Source organism: Mastomys coucha, unplaced genomic scaffold, assembly GCF_008632895.1.
Source record: "Mastomys coucha isolate ucsf_1 unplaced genomic scaffold, UCSF_Mcou_1 pScaffold23, whole genome shotgun sequence".
Lineage (NCBI taxonomy): Eukaryota > Metazoa > Chordata > Mammalia > Rodentia > Muridae > Mastomys > Mastomys coucha.
Genome location: NW_022196906.1, coordinates 107,302,043 through 107,321,556, shown reverse-complemented (window position 1 = coordinate 107,321,556; position 19,514 = coordinate 107,302,043). Strand labels below are relative to the sequence as shown.

The 19,514-nt window shown below is 46.1% G+C and overlaps 2 long non-coding RNA genes across 3 annotated transcripts in view; one reads left to right on the top strand and one right to left on the bottom strand.

Annotated features, from left to right (window-relative positions):
• Window positions 1-19,514, top strand: part of LOC116073106 — a 265,797-nt gene that overhangs the window by 30,039 nt on the left and 216,244 nt on the right. The window lies entirely within an intron of this gene.
• Window positions 9,291-10,254, bottom strand: LOC116073109. Its single transcript, XR_004111674.1, has 2 exons — window positions 10,154-10,254; window positions 9,291-9,886 (listed from the first exon to the last, which is right to left on the bottom strand). It is a non-coding gene; the product is annotated as an uncharacterized LOC116073109 (long non-coding RNA).

Sequence of the window (19,514 nt, the reverse complement as noted above, 5' to 3'; positions counted from 1 at the left end):
TCCTCCTCCTCCTTTTCCTCCTCCTCCTCCTCCTCCCCGCTCCTCCTCCTCCTTCTCCTCTCCCCTCCTCCTGCCATTCGAACACAGAGGAACTTGAAATGTCCCTTGAAACAGATAACAGAGCCCTGCCTGGGAATCATGCCACATCTTCCCTTTCAAGACCTGAAGCCACCTCGGCCTGACAAGCAGTAAGAGACGCGATAATAAAGAGGACGAGCCACTCCAGGGCTGGATTTCATTTCCAGCTTAATTAAATCCAAGAAACACACCTGACCTCCAGCTTTGAAGAGCTGCCTCAAAAGCCAGGTGCCCTCATCAGCTTGGGCTCACCCCGCCGTGATTGTGGGAAAGGGGCCCAGAAGAGGGTGGAGGGAGGCGGAAGCCAGCTGAGATGAAACGGAAGGCAGGAAGCAATATCGCAGAGAAAGCTGTTTTATCCAGTGGGTGAGATCCGCCTGCCCTTCTGCTTAAAAGGTGAACAGGAGGCTCACCTGCAAAGGCGCTGAACTGAAATTCCTCCCACAGACGCCTTGGCCCCTGCCACCTATCCCTCTCCTGCAAGCTGCAGCCCATGCCTGCCCACATGGCTGTGGGAAATTGGGTACCAAATGCACTTGGTTAGCACTTGTCTCCACGGGCCATCGGTGTGCATGGCTGGAGGGGTTTCCTGCATTACACACTTGATGCTTCTGCTTTCCTGGCAAGGGTGTTGTCATTCCGAACTGATACCTGCGGTCCCTTTGTTCTCTACTGTAGAGAAAGACAGTAAAGATGTGTAGATAAAGATGTAAGATCCTGGTCCTTTTTCACTGAACCCAAAGGATCAGCCTCCTGTGGCCTCTGCTTTCACACCCACTTAGAAACTCATTCCAGGCCTTTACAGGAGAGCAGCTTAGCAGAGAGCAGTCTTTGGTCTGAGAGGCTGGGTGAGAGAGGAGTGGGCCCGGTGGGATTCATTCACAGGAAGGCTGTTATCAGAGGAAACTTGAAGGGGGTGGGGGAGTTGGGAAGTGGGGAGGAGGAGAGAAAGAGAGTGAGAGAATGAGAAAGAACACACTGGAGAGAGCAAGAGATAGAGTGAAAGAGAGTGCGCGCGAGAGAGTGAGAGATAGAGTGAGTGAGAGCAAGGGGGGGGGGGAGAGAGAGAGAGAGGGAGAGGGAGAGGATGGGAAAGTAAGAACCATTCTAGGAGACTCAGCAATGACCTGATCAGCAGGGGACTCCAGAGCCTAAGTCATAGCAGGGAGTATTACACTGGCCAAGGCCTGGTAGGTCCTGACAGTGAATTGCTGTGGGCCATCTCTAGGGTCAGGACATACATCCTTAGGGCAGAAGTCTTGTTACTTGAGTTGGTGGGGTCTCAGAGCTTGAGCCTAACAAACTAGACTCAGCCCTAGTCCTGAACTGGCCAACTAGACAGAGAATGAGAAGCAGGGAGGATTGAACTCACTGTGGCCATGTTGAGAAGAGGAATAAAGAAACCAATGTTTCCCATCCCGTATTCATCATCGGGGTCCTGACAGAGGTGTCAATAGACAGCAAGAGGCATAGCTGAGCAGTCTGGGTCAAGGTGTGGCCCCACCTGTCACCATCATGGGTGTCTCAGTGTGTCCTGTATGATGGTCTGACAAGCTGTCAGACCCGTGAAGTCTCCTCGAGACAAGTTCTCACTTTGGCTGGCCATAAGTGTCAGCTTTTTCCTTTCTCAGTGTAAGTTTTTTTTTTTTTTAATGAAATTTCAATTTCTTGGGGGAGCATTTCAGTAGTCTGATAGCCAAGGGGAGGGACACATTCTTTAGAATATCTTTATTCCTGCCAGGAAAGCTACAGTCTTTGTTGCCAAAGGCAATTTTCTAAAAGAAGGGACTGTTGGGAGCTCATGATAGTGAATACTTGGGAGTTGGGGACCAGGGGGTGGTGGTGGTGGCTATGCCAGCTGGCTGGGGAGCTTTGGCGGGCATCACTGGCATCCATCACTCTACACTTGGTCTATACCATGCCCCTCTGGGAGGTCAGGTGGGTCCAGGGAGACCCTTCCATTCCCCCAGTGTTGTGAGGACTGCCACGATTGTTCATAAATCATCCTTAAAATTATGGAGTTAATGATAACATACGTAGAGATTCATGAGGAGTCCACATGTCACAACGTGATGCCTGCTGTGTTCACTGGGTATATCACAGGACGTGTTTCTAGCTTGCTTTCTTTGTTGTCTGTTTCGAAGACACACACACACACACACACACACACACACACACACACACACGAGTTTAAGTTCTCACACTAAAGTCTCAAAATGTTTTTTGTTTTGTTTGAAGATTTATTTTTAGTTTACATGTTTGAGTGTTTTGCCCACATGTATGTATATATACCATGTATGTAGAGTGCCTGCAGAGGCCAGGAGATATCAGATCCTTTGAAACTGGAGTTACAGACAGTTGTGACCCACCATGTGGGTACTGGGAACCAAACCCAGGTTCTCTGCAAGAGCAAAGTGCTTTTAACCACTGAGCCATCTCTTTTGCCTCCCTCAAGGTGCTATGTTTTAATTGTGGATAAAAATTCCCCCAAAGAAGTCATGCATTCCACTGAACCTTCTGCAAGCATGAGTAATGGATTCAGTGGCTGTGGGGAGGTTGGGAGGTTGCAGGTCTACATAGACTACTTAAAATTCATCCTCATCTATCTTTTAGCTCCCTAAATAACCTTTTAAAAATTATCATCACCACCACCACCACCATGACCACCACCATCATCATCTACTGATATTAGCAGCCTACTACTGTGTTGGACCTAACGTCCTATGACTAACTGATAAAACCTTAAAAATGTGCTAACATAGCAGAACCCTAAGTCCACCAACCAAAAGGCTAAGCACCTCATCAAACAGCGTCTGCGGTCTAGAGCTGATGTTTCCGGCTTTGCTGTGACCCTCCTTCCTATCCATACACCAATACGTTTAAAAGGTGTCTGAAATCGTGACTTTATTGGTTCTGTTCCTGTAGACACTTCTTGAAACTGTTTTCATGTTGGAACATGGAATTTGGGATAACGCAACCCTGTGATCCCAGGCCATGTGATCTCAGGCCACGGTTGACTTCCGAGTAACTCTCTCTTATCCCCTGTGAATTAAGAGCAGGGTTTTCGTGTCCACAGAAGGAATGACTGATTTTAGAAAGACATTGTAGATGGTTCAGACTGTGGCTTAGTTCTGCCTTTTCTAATGCTGTTCCCAGCAGTTCCGTGGACCTGGAGTTGGGACCACAATATCACTATCGAGTGCTATACTGCGTATGGGCTAGTTTACTATAGGGTACTCTACTGTGTGGGAGCTAGCTGCTGGCAGGGTTAGAGGTAGGTGGGCATCACTTAAATGGCTACCTCCCCTCTCTTTAAAAATCTGTCTTCACCCTCTTGCCTCCACCAGGGGAAGAACACAAGAGTCAATTCTTCTGATGACGGATAAGTATTGATGGGATTGAGCCGCTAGTGAAGCAGTGATAATAGGTTCAAAGCAAAATCGTATGATGTCCATGGCAGAATTCACAGTCAAGTGCACCAATGGCTGCCAGAGCAGAGAAGCAAAGGGGCTCAGTACTCACGGGAATCTTGCCCAATCCCGTGTATAAGGCCTCTGACCTGCAGAGTGCCTTGTCTAGGAGACCGTGTATAAGGCCTCTGACCTGCAGAGCACCTTGTCTACAGAAGCTAACCACATGTGCTGGGTGCTTCTTGAATCTGGAAACCTCTCCTGGCATCATCCCTTGGTCAATCACTCTGCCAATGAACAGGAACCAGCTGCCATAACGTACTCTACTGGTTTTCTCAGGTTGACATTTAGAAAACTTCCCAGGGTCGATACCGTTGGACTTTATGTCTAAGAAACCACTAATTATAACCTTAGTGGTTGTTAAGCACCTGTGTGCCATTTCAGGAGTATGCTGTATCGCAAAAGGAGATGTGGTTTTGGCGAGAGAGCAGTTTTAGGATTTTAAGTGCGGTGACGAGAATGCTTTGTCCGATGGTCACAACACTTAGGACATTGGCAGCTATGGTTAAGGTGGGACAGAAGTTAAAGTCTGGAGTGCTGATCCCCAACCATTGCATTTCTTCCCTGTGCAACTGTTGGGCTCATGTGCATGTGCAAGAAGACACAGCCCGCTTCCCTATTACTCTCACCATTTCGCCTTCGAGAATCTTCTGCAAGCCAGACCTACAGCTTCTCCCTGGAAAGGTTCTGAGGAGCTTCTCCTTGCTTTGGGTGTTGCTACTCCAAACCGCTCTCCCCACTCTTTCCGGGGTTCCAGTGGTCAGACGGGGACCTTTTGCTGCTGGTCAGCTTCCTTGTTTCCCAGCACCCAGTGGTCACTAGTTGCTTTGGCAGACTCGCTTTTATGGATACCCTTCCCCACGCTTAGCCTTAACAAAGCCACGTCCTCCACATTTCCAATGCAGCAGTGACTTTTTTCCTGGAGCATGACTTGCCATTGTGTGTCCTCCTTCCACATCCATTGCCTAACTGATCCCTGGCTTTGTCCCTAAGTCACTGGTGAAATACCATAGAGACACACTATGTGCTAACTACTCTGTTTAATGAGCAGTCACACCCAGGGAGCTCATATGACTGGGGAGATACATACGCAAAACAGGGAGCTACACTGAAGGCCATAACGTGACTGAAGGTACACAATGGAAGGCCAGCTAGCCCTAGGGGTCTAAGGACAGTTACCATCTGGGAAGGCTTAGCGGTAATTGAGGGTGTACCACTAAGCCAACTGCTCCCTCCTCCCCCGTTGAAATCTGCCGCTATCTTCCTTGGCCTTTAAGGACCATGCTGTATTTTATCTCAGCCATGAGCACTCTCTTGACCTCAAGTTGTAATGAGTTCTCCTCCTTTTGACTTTTGAGTGTTTGGTGCCTTTTTTCGGCGGGAGTCAAACATGACTCTCTTGGGGTCAGAAATCTTGTCTGATACTGTGTGTAACACCTCTGTATTGTACAGAGGGTGGCTTCTCTGCAAAAGGCTAACAACATCTGCTGGCTGCTTCTTGAATTTGGGAATCTTTTCTTGACATCATCCCTCAGTCATACAGTCCACAGTGAGCACGGACCCCATAGCCATGATTTATGATCACCTAGGGAGATGCCACGATGGTAGCTGCCTGCTTCACTTCTTGTCCCCAGTTCGAGGGCAACATGGAGTAATGGTAGCTTCACTGCTAGAACAAGAAGACAGGCAAGTACACAGGGGCCATTCAGGAGAAAGATGTTCTTTTAGAGTAAGGACACTTGGAATGCCATTGCCGGTAAATTTGTTCTTTTAGGGAACAGGATCAAGATACTACCTGGTCAAACTTACTGGAGTATTGTTGAAGGTCAAAAGGAACAATAGAGGGGAACCCCTCTAAAGACACATCGTTTTAGGCTCAATGGTGGCTCTGAGGCAATGCAGGAGGCAGAGCTGCTGAGAGCTCTCTCCTGACACTGACGTAGTACAGACTGCCTGTGTTCCAGTGCTCATAGTTAGTGCCTCGGGGGCACAAAAGAGAAATGGAGAAATCAGCCAGCCTTCCCTTCTCTCACCACCCGACTCTGAGGCTCTCTGAGGTATCTGAGATGCTATAGTTAGGGCCTGCAATTTCGGCTCCAATTGCAGACAGACTTCCCATTTCATTTTACCAGGACACGCATCCCTTACAATACCTGACACCTGCTCAAGCAGCCAAATAATTGTTTTGACACTGTGACAGTTGTAGAAAGTATATTTTAAAAAATTTCTGAAATCTGCCAATGGGGTAATTAGAAATTAATTCTCATTTGCCAGGGCAGTGAGCTTTCCAGGCCAAACGACTCCACAATGGTGTGCCACGTTCCTTTGCTTGGTTCTCATTGGCTAGCAGGAAATTTAGTTCCATATAGCTAAGCTAGATGGTTGGTTTTGACTTTTAATGATACTATTCACCGTGTATTCTGACTTACTCTGGATTTCTTTTCCTGATACTCACAATACTTGAAAATGATTTTTATTTAATTTAACCTCATGGTTAGTCAAGACTTCAGTGTCCTTGCAGGGTGATCCTGTAGCTGTGGCTGTGGGGTAAACAGCAAAAGGATATTTGTTCTGCTGCCCTGGGCGGATGGAGTAGGAGAGGAAGGAGAGCTTGGGGCATAGAGTCTGAGGAGGAGATTTAGGATCAGTGTGGGGCTGGGCCAGCAGCACTCTATCCTCTTTGGGAGTCAGATTTAGCAGGCGTCTTAGGGGTGCTGAGTGTATAGGAGGTGCTGTGGTCCCTTCTTCATCCCCTGAGACTACACTACTGAACTGGGGAGCTAAGTCAAGCCGGACAGCCTTCCACAACCCAACCGTTCCTCAAGCACTCTAGAGAGCATCTATTTTATTGCTGTCCCTTTGAGACTGAAGAGTCCAAGGCCTGGATTAGGGGGGAGGCCTGTCCTCAGTCACATTGCTGAAAGGGGTTCACTCTTTGTAAAAAAATTCACTCTCTTGCATTGTCTGGGAAACATGCACATACACACACACACACACACACACACACACACACACACACACATGCACCCACATACACACACACTCATGCACGCACACATACACAGTCACACATGCACACACACACATGCATGCACACACACATACATATCCCTACACACACACATACACGCACCCACACACACACTCACGCACGCACACACACACAGTCACACATGCACACACACACCCACACACACACAAATGCACGTGCACACACACACCCCTACCACACACACATACAGGCATGCACACACATGCACACGCATGCATGCACACACACACATGTGAGCATGCACACATGCACACATGCGTGCACGCGTGAGCGTGCATACACATGCACACACATGCACACGTGAGCGTGCACACTCTCTCTCTCTCACACACACACAGCCATTCTCCCAGCTCTTGGAGGCAAGTATTCCTTACAGGAGTGGCCAGGGCCATGCATCTCTGTGCACAGTGCAGCGGCAGTTTGTGCTAGTCACCTGCTTTATTCTCTGTAAGTCACAGGCACCTCCTTTTCCTTGACATTAGGGTTGTTCTCTGGCATGGTCATATGGAGGGCACAGCCTTTCCTCTGGGGTGGGCGCAGCCTTGCAAGCCTGTCCCAAGGGGCCTGGCTGGATGAGGAAAGCCGGGCCTGGATTTAACCTGCATGCACCATCTTGGTAGTGTGCTACTGCCAGGAGGGCAGTCTGTACATCCAGAGGAATGAGTGCTTCCTGCGCATGCATTCATGAGGGTGCATCTTGCTAACTTTGCTTATTCCAAGAACTTGGCACGGACTTTGTTTTTAGACCAGGTTTCCTTATGTAGCCTTGACTAACCTGGGATGCAGTATGGAGATCAGGCCGGCTTTAACCTTGCCCCTGTCTCTTAGAAAGTTTTGGAATTCCAGGTGTCAGTGGCCACCACAAGTAAGACTTACTCTGATTTAGAGATCTTCCTCCTTCTTTTCTTTCTCTTCTTCTCCTCCTCCTTCTCTGTCTCTGTCTCCTCCTCCTCCTCCTCCTCTAGCTCCTCCTCCTCTTTCTTCTTCTTCTCCTCTTCCTCCTCCTCCTCTTCCTCCTCCTCCTTCTTCTTCTTGCTGTTTCCAAGCTCTGCAGTTTTGCAGTCAACAAACTTCTCTCAAAGCCTCAGGATGTCAAGTGTGCAGCCAGGGCCCTCTCCTATACACATGTTTATCCTGTTCATGTTCCTGAGAATCCATCAAAGTTTCATCTTTGGAGGTATTCTGCACGTCTTGTTTTCAGTGCTAATATGTATTTATTAGTGTTTTGGCTTCCTGGTAACAATCACTGGGATTGTCCTTGGCTGTTCACGGAGTGTTAGGAGGCAAATCTCTGCTTCAGAGTCCTCCGACTTGAACAGAAGGTTCCTTTGGTATTCTGAATAAGAGACCAGAAATAGAGGGGCTGGAGCTCTTTCTACAAGTCAGCCCTGAAGACAGGTTCTAACTGGAAGAAGAAGGGGCTGTTATCGTGAGACTATTTCCTTGTAGCAAGCACACTGTTTTTACCTAGAATATATGATTATTTGGCACTCACGTCTAGAGGGTTACTGGAATGTATGGAGAGGCAAATATCACTCACTCCAGACCGTCATATAGCAAGGAGATTTTTCCCGTGCCTTTCACTGTGGTTGGCTTACTTGGACATGGCTCATCTATTCTTAAAGGCACAGAGGAATAGAAAGACTTAAAATAATTTTGTTTATGTCATGGGACTCTTTTTACGGAAACAATCCTGTACAAACAATTAACTACATTTTATGCATGATTTTTCAAAGTGTTTGGTAAAGACACAAACAAGTTATTTTGAGCAGCATGCTCAAAATAAGACTCATGAAGTGGGGTCTTTCTTGCTTGTTTCAGAGTCGTGCCTGACATGAACTTGATTGTGTGTCTGTTTGTGTCCTCCTGCCTAAGCATTCCCACACTGAAGTATTCCCTGTACTTAGAGGTGGACATTCATGAAGGTAGTTCATGTTATACAATGTTATTAGAAGCAGTGTCCTTGTAAGAAGTGGCACAGGAGAGAAGGTCCATGTGGGGACACAGTGAGATGGTCCTCTCCATGCGGGGACACAGTGAGATGGTCCCCTGAAGTAAAGGGGAGGAGGCCTCAGGAGAAGCATGCTCAATCTTAAATTCTAGCCTCCAAAATTAGAGAAAATGAATTTGCATTGTTCAAATGACAATACAATCAATCAATCATCAATATATATATACAAATATATATAGTAATTATATATTGTGATTTTTAATTTGAAATCTGTTTTAACAAAATGTGATTTTTGCAATTATTTCTGACCTTTACAAATGTCCAGAATGAGGAAATGTGGCAAATATGCTTTAACTATTTTTATGCTAGTTATGAACTGAGCTTTGCAGAGCTGGAGATATAGACAGATAGATGATAGATAGATGATAGATAGATGATAGATAGATAGATAGATAGATAGATAGATAGATAGATAATGATAGATAGACTGGGCATGGAAAGCTGCCATATTTCCATCTCTGGGCTGCATGCTCATTGAGTACAGAAGAACCAGAAGCTGCCACCTCTCTCTCAATGAACTTCGTCTTATTAGGTGATGGTATAAAGAACACGTGGCTCATTCATGGCCTGAGCATAGTAAGTTTACATCAGGTACATATCTGGCTTAAGGTCTGAAGAAAAGCTAAGGATAGGAAATGCCATTTGAGTTGACTGACACACAAGTTAATTTTTTCTCCAAGTGGTAAACTGATGGTTGAGCTTGTATTTTATATTTTTCAAGAGAGTAGGACTCCCACAGTGCTCAGCTCGGGGTCTTTGATGCTCAGCTTCTTTGTGGGTGTTTGCTGTGTTTCAGTCCTTTGTTGACCTTCGACCTGCTTCCATGTGCTCTGACTAAACACCTGCTCAGAGCAACTGAGAGAAGGAAGATCGGGTTTGGCTCATGGATTGGGAGGGTACGGTCCATCACAATGGAGGGGTGTGGTACTGGGAGAGCGAGGTGGCTGGTCACTTTGCATACACCATGCCAGAAAGCACCTAGATTTAACACCAATGCTCCCTTTTTGCATTCTTCTCTCTCCAGGATCCAAGCCCATGGTCTAGTGCCTCCCCACAATCAAGATGGTTCTTCTTCCTCAGTCAAAATTCTCTGAGAACTCTTGTAAATGTGTGCCCCAAAAACATGCCTCTTGAGTAGTTGTAAATCTGAGCAGTTGACTGTGAAGATGAACCATCACTCGGAATGGACTTTAATGGCTGAGCTCCAACCCATGTTCCACGTGACCTTGAAAATACATTATGCATCCACTTCATTGCCGATGATACTTCTGTCTCCTGTTGAACACATACAAAATAGTAGTGAGCAAATGTACCCTGAATGTCAGGCGAGTCTGGGGGTGCCCGCCACCTTTGAGGAGCGACTGAACTTTCTGCCCTAGCTCAGCTTTCTTCCACTAATCTCCAAAGCACTGCTATCTCTCTTTCTCTAATCTTGTATCTCATGTTATAATGATCTGAGTCTCCATCTCCTTCTACACTACCTTAACCAGTGAGACTCCCATAATCCTCATGTCCTAACCGTCCCGGAAATCCTAAATTTACACTGAGTTGGCATCTCAGCTTGTCATATCAGGGCTCACACAGAGTAGGCCTTCAAAATTGCTGCTGTGGACGAAATGCTCTTGAATCTGGGTGAAGCAAATAGGGAAGGACAGAGGAAAGGAGGGAGCCGAGCCATAGGGCGTGGGGGTGTGGCCTTGAGGCTGTCATTGTGACTCAATCATGGTGTGGCTGATTGGGAAGTGGTAGCCATAAAATATCTGCTGGGGTCCGACCCCCTGAAAATCGGGCAGGGGATGAAATTCCACTTGGGAAGACTGGTGTTCCCGAGACAGAGGGCTGCATCTCCCATCAGCCTGTGTTATTCTTGTTCTGTTTACAAGTAGCTATTACTACCTGAGCTTCCGTACCACAGAGCCTAACATCCCCCCAAATGTCATTCTCCGCACACCACAAATGTATTTCCTCAGACTAAATCCCCGACTTTCTTTCAATCTGCTGGGATGAATGTGCAATTATTTTTTTGGCTCAGAGAACACACTTTTAAGACACAACTTTGAAAAAACTTCCTAGGCATCGTTATCACACAGGAGGACTTTCCTTGCATGAATCTCACCTATGGCATGAATCTTCAGAATTGCTTGGTTTATGGGAGGGCTTTGGGAGGGGGTGGGATTTTTTTTCCTCCTTCATGGAGGAGATGGCTCACATTTTTACTTAAAGTGAGCTTGAGTTAAATATCCTCCTAGGGAACCAAACTGCCCCAGAGGACTGTTAGACTCAGAGCTGCTCTGATTAAATCTCCAAGTACTGGCTGGGGATAATAGCCCAGTGAGAAGAGTGATTGGCATGCAAGCTTAAGGACCTGAGTTCAATTCCTAGCACCCATGTAAAAAGCTGGGTGTGGAGGTATGTGCTTGGATCCAGTGCTGGGGAGAAAAGGGAATGTGGATAAACAGTAAATAAATAAACCCACAGGGTAGGCATCGGAAGGGCCTTGCAGGTGGGAGCTGATGCTGTACATATTGAGTTCAGATAGCTGGTTTGTCTCCTATGTCTCTTGTAGGGAGTCTGTGCTAGCTCACAGTTTTATAGCAACAGCCATGTTGGTGGCATCTGACAATCTGAGTTGATGTCTGATAATGACAATGTTGGTGGACACAACAGGGATAACGATGAATTGACTTGCTTGTCCACAGCCTTAGGGTTAGTAAATGTCATAGGTGACACAGTTTGTAAACTGTCAACCTCAATGCAAACATAAGGGATGGCTTCTGTAATCTGAGAAGGAGCCACTTAATCACTTTTTTTATGTGTGCACAAGTGTATGTGGGTCTGTGTGGTGCATATACATGCTCATGTAGGTATTCATATGAGTGTGTATACGTGTGCACATATGTATGGAGCTACAGAAGTCAATACCTTGTGCAGCAAGCACTCTCACCCACAGCCTTCTCCCCAATACCTACATGAATATCTTTGTACTCAAAAGCAAGATTAGGGCAATTTCCTATGTTTTTTCCTCTTATTCCCCAAAAACATATGGAGTGGTGACATTTTGCTTGCTATTAAAAAGGAATATATATAAATGAATAAGCTGGACTTCTTTGGCGAAGCTATTTTTTCAGAAGATTTTTCTAATCACCAAGATCTGTTCCTGTCTACGAACCTGGAATTCTCAGCAAGCAGACCTTCTGTCTCTGAAGGCTTCGAGGAGAGACTGGCTGTGCCATGTAAATTCCCCCACCAGCAAATGTGTGGCCTGAGTTCTTTCTCCTGCCTTTGGCTCTGTTTGGAGGAGGAGGAGGAGGAGGGAGAGCAGGAGGGAGAGGAGGACGAGGAAGAGGAGGAAGAAGAGAAGGATGAAAAGGAGGAGGAGGAGGAGGAACCACACCTGTTGGTGGCAGGTGCCTGGGAGGTACCTTTCTCTCCATCACCTGACTCAGCACAGCGAGGTGGACAGTTTCATGTGTCAGACAGTTCCACACACCATGGGTCAGAGTGGAGGTGGTTTTGTTTCCTCCAGGCCCTCCAGAGGCTGCTCAGCTACTGTTAGGCACACAAACTCACTGCAATGAGATTAATTAAGGGCCCTGGGAGAATCTCAGCAGAGCGTTGGATCCTCCTCCTCTTCCATTGGTGAGTTCCGTATAGGATCTGAACCTTCCTTATCGACATGTGCCTCCGTTTCATTGGTGCATGCTTTACTACTATTTCTTCCTTCCTGGCCTCACTTTCACCTCTGCCTTCCAACTTGACACCTACCCAGGTAGACCAGCTGCTCCTAAATCCTTGACTCAGCTCTATCCTTGAAGGGGATCTGACAGGAGTACTAAAAGTACACTATTTCCCCCCTCCCCCCAGTTTGAGACAGGGTCCTATTTAGCCCAGGCTAGCCTTGAACTTGCTATGTAGCCGAGGATGGCCTTGAACCTCTGATCTCCGTCTCTACCTCCTGAGTTCTGGGATTACATATGTGGACCATTATGACCAAATTCATGAAGTTCTAGGGATCCAGCCCAGAAATTTGTGCATGCTAGACAAATCCTCAACCAGTTGAGCCCCCATCCCCATCCCTGATCTCAACCCTTGTCTCCGCCTTCTCCGAATGTCTCTACCATCCTGCCTTTTGCCTTTTTCTTTCCGGGAACCCAGCGAAAGCTTGGTTGACTGTCCAAGCACGCTTTGTAAATTCTTCTCTATCCTTGGGAGAATCAATTACATATTAGTAAATTGCCACATGCTATTTGTGCGTGTTGAGATCGGACTTTGAGGACAAGGTGGGTCTCAACTGTCCTAGGACAGACTGGTCCCCAGCCCTTTTACAGGAAGCACAGGGAACAGCAAACAATTAAGGACAGTAAAGCCCTTGTTCCCCTGAGAACATCTGGAAGACAAGCTATTCCAAAGAGGCTCCTATTATTTATAGGATGAAGGTGCATGTGCAGAGGAACTGGAAAAACCAGACACACATCTGTAGAGAGAACACCCTGCCTGGAGATCTCTTCATGGGAACTTTGGCATGGGCTTCCCTAGCCATTTCCCCTATGTTGGTATGTCCCAATCTGATGTGCCTTTGTCTACCTGATACTCACTATTGTTCTTTTAATTAGCTTGCTACACAATTAGTAAACCACTCATTATAGAGGCAAAAAGTACAATTACTGTAGATCATTTGCCACAGACAGAGCACCTTCCCTCTGGTCCCTTGCCAGCCACCCTGCCACCCCTCTCATTGTCCTCAGGTGGCTTTCACCTTTAAACTCCCTCTAGCATTTGCAAATTAGCATCAAAGGATGCTGGCGGGGTGTGTAACTGCTGCAGAGCTCTGGGCTCCTGTGGGCAGAAGCTGCGTCTCTGCTTCTGAATCTTTGCATCCTGTATGAACTTCAGCATGGAGTTCTCATTAGATGTTAGAACAGTGTCATTCTGTGCTTTGGCTAGACAGAAACACAGGCCAAAGGGGAAGCCGTGGCCTTGCTTCCAAACCACATGTCACATGGGCCACATCACCTGGAATGAATACAAGGGGGAAAAGGAGAAGGTTGGCTGAGCACTGGCACCCAGCTTTCTCTGCTTCCTGGTTGGCACCACAAGCCAAGCTGCTCCTCCCTCCATCTCTCTTCCACTGCCTCAACAGACAGCATTCCTCTGGGTTGTGAACCAGAACTAGTCTGTTCCCCTTTAAATGACCTTGCCAGGCACTTGGTTACAGTGATGAGACCAATAATAAATACAGCTCCCAGAGAGGAGCTGTACCATGGAGTGTCTTTGGGGTTCTTCCACTCGATCTTCTGTTGTGTATTCCAATGGTAGGGCTGATGCCCTGTAATCGGGGGAATCAGTGAGACTAGGTCCTTTATGTAGGCTTGTGTGTGTGCTTGATTGTATTTACTTAGGAAAGCTTTAAAAATGGGAACTATTAGTTCTTGTGCTCAACAGTGTGCTTGTGTGTATGCCCAAGTGTATTTACTGAGGAGAGCTTTAAACATAGAAACTATTAGTTCTTGTGCTTGTCATTTTGTTACTGTTGTTGTGGTGGTGGTGGTTGCAATCCCCATGCCTGACAGAACATCTTGAGTGTGGATTTGGCTCAAAGTTTCAGATTTCCATTTATGGTGGGGAACACAGGGCAGCAAGAGCAAGCTATGGGGGCTCTTCCCATCATGGTGGACCAGGAGGCAAAAAACAGGGAAGGAATAAGGAAGGGGTGGCTTTTACCTTCAATAATCTGCCCCTATACTTCTGCCATCTAGACTTCTGACTTCCAAAAGTACCATGGTGTCCTGGAAAGATTTTTAATATCAAATTGACACAAGCTAGAGTCATCTGAGAGGAGGGAATTTAAATTGAAAATGCCTCCATAAGACTGGGCTGTGGGCTACAGGACATTTTCTTAATTCATGATTGATGTGAGAGGGCCAAACCCATTGTGGGTGGTGCTGTCCCTGGGTTTGTGGTCTTAGGTTCTGTAAGGGAACAGGCTGAACAAGCCATGAGGAATGACCCAGTAAGCAGCATCCATCCATGGCTTCTGCATCCGCGTCTACCTCCAAGTTCCCACCTGGTTTGAGTTCCTGCCTTGTTTCTCTTAATGGACAGTTGATTCAGGATATGTAGGCCAAATAAGCCCTTTCTTCTCCAGCTTTTGGTCATGGTATTTCACCCCAGCGATGATAAGCCTGACTAACATGGGCTCCCAAGATGGCACCACCATCTGGGAAGCGAGCGTTTAATAGGGAAACTTTCGGGGGATCCTTTAGATTTAAGCAATAACATTATTCCTAATTCTATAGAAGATCATGTATTACAAATTAATATCATTTTACAGCCTGAGAGAAATTTGGAGGTGGTTCAACGGGCCAGATTGATATCTAAGTTTTAAAGTTACAAATACATAATGAAAATAGAGTGTGCTGATAGCTTTTTTCAAGTATATTGTTTTCCACAGCCAATCATCAGATTAGATGGTTCTTGAAAATCTATTTTAAATTTTCTCTGTATAGCTGTCTTTTAATTCTCCTCAACAAAGCTCCTTCTTCCTTCTGTTTTCCATATAATAAAGACGGATAGTGATTTCTATATTTGTCTCTTGCAGCACTTTTCAGTATCTTGCAGTTATTTGGCTACAGAGGGTATATCTTATTTGATTCTCTTTCCTCCAGTCCTTACCAGAATGCCAGACATATAGGATGTTTACTTGCATTAACCGGTCCATAAAAATGTAAAGAGAGTAGCCATTCTCATTTACACCCAAAGCACCAACAAAGACGGCTCCTGCATCTGCGAGGGTCAAGTACGGAGGTGAGGAAGCACACCAGTCTCCTCTGGAGAGATGACTTAGTGCGGGGAACTGAATACTTAACGACGACTGTGAGGGACCCTAACTGCAGGCACTCAGCTACTACATACTAACTACATAATGATATTCTGGTCTATGATGGTCCCCACTTGTGATAGCGGTGCCGTAAGATCATAATGGAGCTGAAAGGATTCTCCTGCCTAGTGGCACTATAGCTTTCATGACTTCATAGCATGATCCATTTGAGGGTTATTTGCAGATGGAAACAGCCCTGCCTGCTGCCAGCTAAATAAACAATAGGAAGATGGTTATCTATATTCTTCAATCTTACTCTTTTCTCATTTATTTTAAAATTTGTTCTTTCTGCTTATTAAGGGCAAGGACTAGAACATGATGTGCCTCCAAACACCAGCATCAGCCTCCTGCATCCTGGGGTTACCATGTCCCCTGATGGGCGGGGCCCAGAGATCACGCTGTGTGACCCGACTTAAACCATCTGAGTTTGCATGAGCTCTGTCTCTGTGAGGAAGAACTTGCAATGCCGGGAACATGCCCAGCACGTGTGTCTCAGAACATTAAGCGATGGATGATGGCAGCAAGTGTAAGAATCACCTGCATCCCAAGGACAAGGAAGAGAAGAAGCATCACTAGACTATGGAAGGTTGGGTGCAGGAGCACACAGAACCCAGTCCTAGACTACGGACACTGGGCTGGTGTCCGTGTAGGCGAATCCCTGAAGCACCAGTCCACTGTCACTGTAGGCGAATCCTTGAAGGGTTGGTTCCCTGTAGGTGAACACAGGGCTTTTAAAGAGAAGTACCTGGGATAAAGGGCTCTCATTCAGGGAACCTCTGAGGAAATGACATTGGCAGGAACAGGAAGCACAGCCTGGGCAAATTCTCCCCACTTCCTCTGCCTCACAGCTTCCCCTGAGATCCCGGAAGTTCCTGCCGGGAGGACAGGAAAGGAGAAACATTGCTGTGGGAGTTGGGCTCCTGAATCAGAGCAGGGAACAGAGGGGTAGGTTAGGGGTGGGGGTGGAGAACAGCTCTGCTGACTAGCCCAGTCCACAAAGGAATCAATTTCCTAATGGCCAGTGTCTTGATGACTTGAGATATCTCGCCTCCCCTCAAGGGTTAGGATAGTCTCTCTCTCTCTCTCTCTCTCTCTCTCTCTCTCTCTCTCTCTCTCTCTCTTTCACACACATACACACATATACTCATGTACATGCATGCAAACTCATGTACATGCATATGTATACACACATTCATGCTTGTATATATATGTGCACACACACAATTACACATACGTGTACACACACACACTTCTTGGAGAGCAGATTCTGTTCATTTGAGGAAAAAAACTTATAGGATTGATGGCATCTTTCTTATAATTCAGAAAAGCTTAAATAAGAACAGACATTTTGGCAAAGAACAAAAACTATCTGGCAACTTGTTTTGAAGGAATTTTCCTTGTCCCCAGATCCACCTACTCCAAATCCCATGATTACGTGCTTCCACTTTCCATTTAAAGAAACGGGGATAAAGGATGCCTCCTTTGCTGTGGGTGGTGTAAGTGGTGAACAGTGGGTGCCACTGAAGTCTGCAGAAACTCTGTGTACAAGGGAGGAAGGAAAGAGATAGCCTTCTTTTCCAATGCCCCCTTTGCCCACCCTGAGGGCTCAGGTGGTCACCCTTTTGTGAAAACTGAACTGTCCTAGGGTCTCTCTCTTTTGATGTCCTGGTGAACACTGTGTATAAAATGACTTTTTTTTTTTTAAAGTTTTTGTAAACAGATGAAAATGATCTCATGTGGAAATCTGACCTGGGGCAAGGTATGAGGTTTGGAGACAGGGGATAGTGGAATTTGATTTTTTCAAAAGTATTTATTTATTTTGAATTCTATAAGGTGTATGTGCTTGCACCACGTGTGTATTTAGATGCCTGTAGGGGCCAGAAGAAGGTGTTGAATTCCTCAGAATTAGAGTTACAGGTGGTTGTTAGCCAGCTGATGTGAATGCTGAGAACTGAGCCCAGGTTCTTTGCAAGAACACCATATATTCTTAACAGCTGAGCCATCTCTTCAGCCCCGAGAGTGAATTCAGCTCAGTCATCATCTGGGTGGCTGGAGGTCCTTACTTCATTTAATTGTTCTACTATTAATAAAAATTATAATTGTCCTTTTCTCATGCTTGGTTCATTCTGAGGGTTTGCGGGTGGCCATGGCTGAATACAGAATGCAATGAAATCTCTCTCAGTATGTGGGGCGTGGGCTTGCTCGATGGTAAGTGTCCCCTCATGGTCTTGGGCATTGAATATGAGGTCCCCAGGTGGTGGTGCTGTTCGGGGGTTACAAGGATAGTTGGAGGGAATGTGTCACTGTGGGTGGGCTTCAGAAGTTTAGAGCCGATGCTGTTTCTACTTCATTCGTATTGCTTCCTGTTTCTGGTTGAGGCTCTGAGCCCTCAGCTTCCTGCCCCTGTTACAGGGCCTCCCTGCTGCTCTCAGGGACTCTACCCTCAGGAACTATCAGCCTGAGTGAGCCCTTTCTTCCGGTTGTGGGTTTCATCATAGTGATGGAAAAGTAACTAATACTATGGGGTGAGTGTGTGAGTGTGTGTGTGAAAGTATGTATGTATATGTGAGTGTGTATGTGAGAGTGCAAGTGTATGAGTGTGTGTGAGTGAATGTTTGTGTATGTGAGGGTGTATGAGTGTGAATGTATGACTGTGAATGAGTATGCATGTTGAGTGTGAGTGAGTGAGTGTGCATGTGTGTGTAAGTGAGTGAGTGTGTGTGAATGTGTGAGAGTGTATGAATGTGAATATCTGAGTGTGAATGTGTGAGTGTGAATGTTTAAGTGTGAATGTGTGAGTGTATGTTTGTGAGTGTGCTTGTGTTTTCGTTTGTGTGTGTATGTGAATGCGTATGAGTGTATGAGTTTAGTATGTGAAAGAGTGTGTGTGAATGAGTGTGAGTGAGTATGTGTCTATGACTGAATATGTGTGTGACTGAGTGTGTAAGGGTGTGTATGTGTATGCATGTGTGGCTGTGAGTGTGTAAGAGTTTGTGTGAGTGTGAGTTTGTGTGTTTCCTCTTTGTCTGGCTATTGATCAATTGTCAGACACACAATTTCTGTTTTCTCCTAGTCTGTAGTTTCTTTCTTTAATGATTTTTTTCCACTATGTAGATACATTTTAGCTTGATGACATCTAATTTTTCAAAATTTTCTTCATTTTCTGTACTTTTTGAGTCTTTATTCCCTCCTAAGACAGGGTTTCTCTGTGCAGCCCTGGTTGTCCTGGAACTCACTCTGTAGACCAGGCTGACCTCGAACTCAGAAATCTGCCTGCCTCTGACTCCCAAGTGCTGGGATTAAAGGCATGCGCCACCACTGCCCTGCTTGAGTTAGTTTTGTCATACTTGAGAGACATGGCTCTTACTCCATTCTTCTCTATATGGGTATCCGCTGTGACTGGCTCGGGCCATTGCCTTACAGCGCTGTCCTCTCTCTAGTGTGGGCTCTTACATATTTACACAGTCAGTGACTGTAGATACGTAGCTTTACTTCTGATCATCCATTCTGTTCTATTTGTCCTGTGACAGTGTCAGCAATGTGCGGTGGGACATTTTCCTGATTAATGATTTGTGTGAGAGGGCTCAGCCCTCCCACAGTGTGTATGTATGTGTGTGTTTGTATGTGTGTGTGTGTGTGTTGATACACACATAAACGTTCTTATGCAACTTTGTGGTTGCATGAGAAAGTAAGCAATCAAGCCATAAGCAGTGTTCCTCCACATTCTCTCCTTCAGTTCCTGCCTCCAGGTTTCTTTCTGCCTGGAGTTCCTGCCCTGGCTTTCCTGGATGACAGGATTTAACCTCTAAGCTGACATAAACTTCGTTGTCCCCCTAGTTACTTTTGGTTATGGTGTTTATCATAGCAACAGACAGCAAACTAGGGCAGGCTGTTTGAAGCTTTTTGTGAGTCCACAAAAATATTAGGACTGCTTTTTCCCCCCTAGTTCTGTGAAGGATATTATATTTTGAAGGGGGGATTGAATTGAACCCATTAGATTGCTTTTTTTGTGTGTGCGTCCTTTTA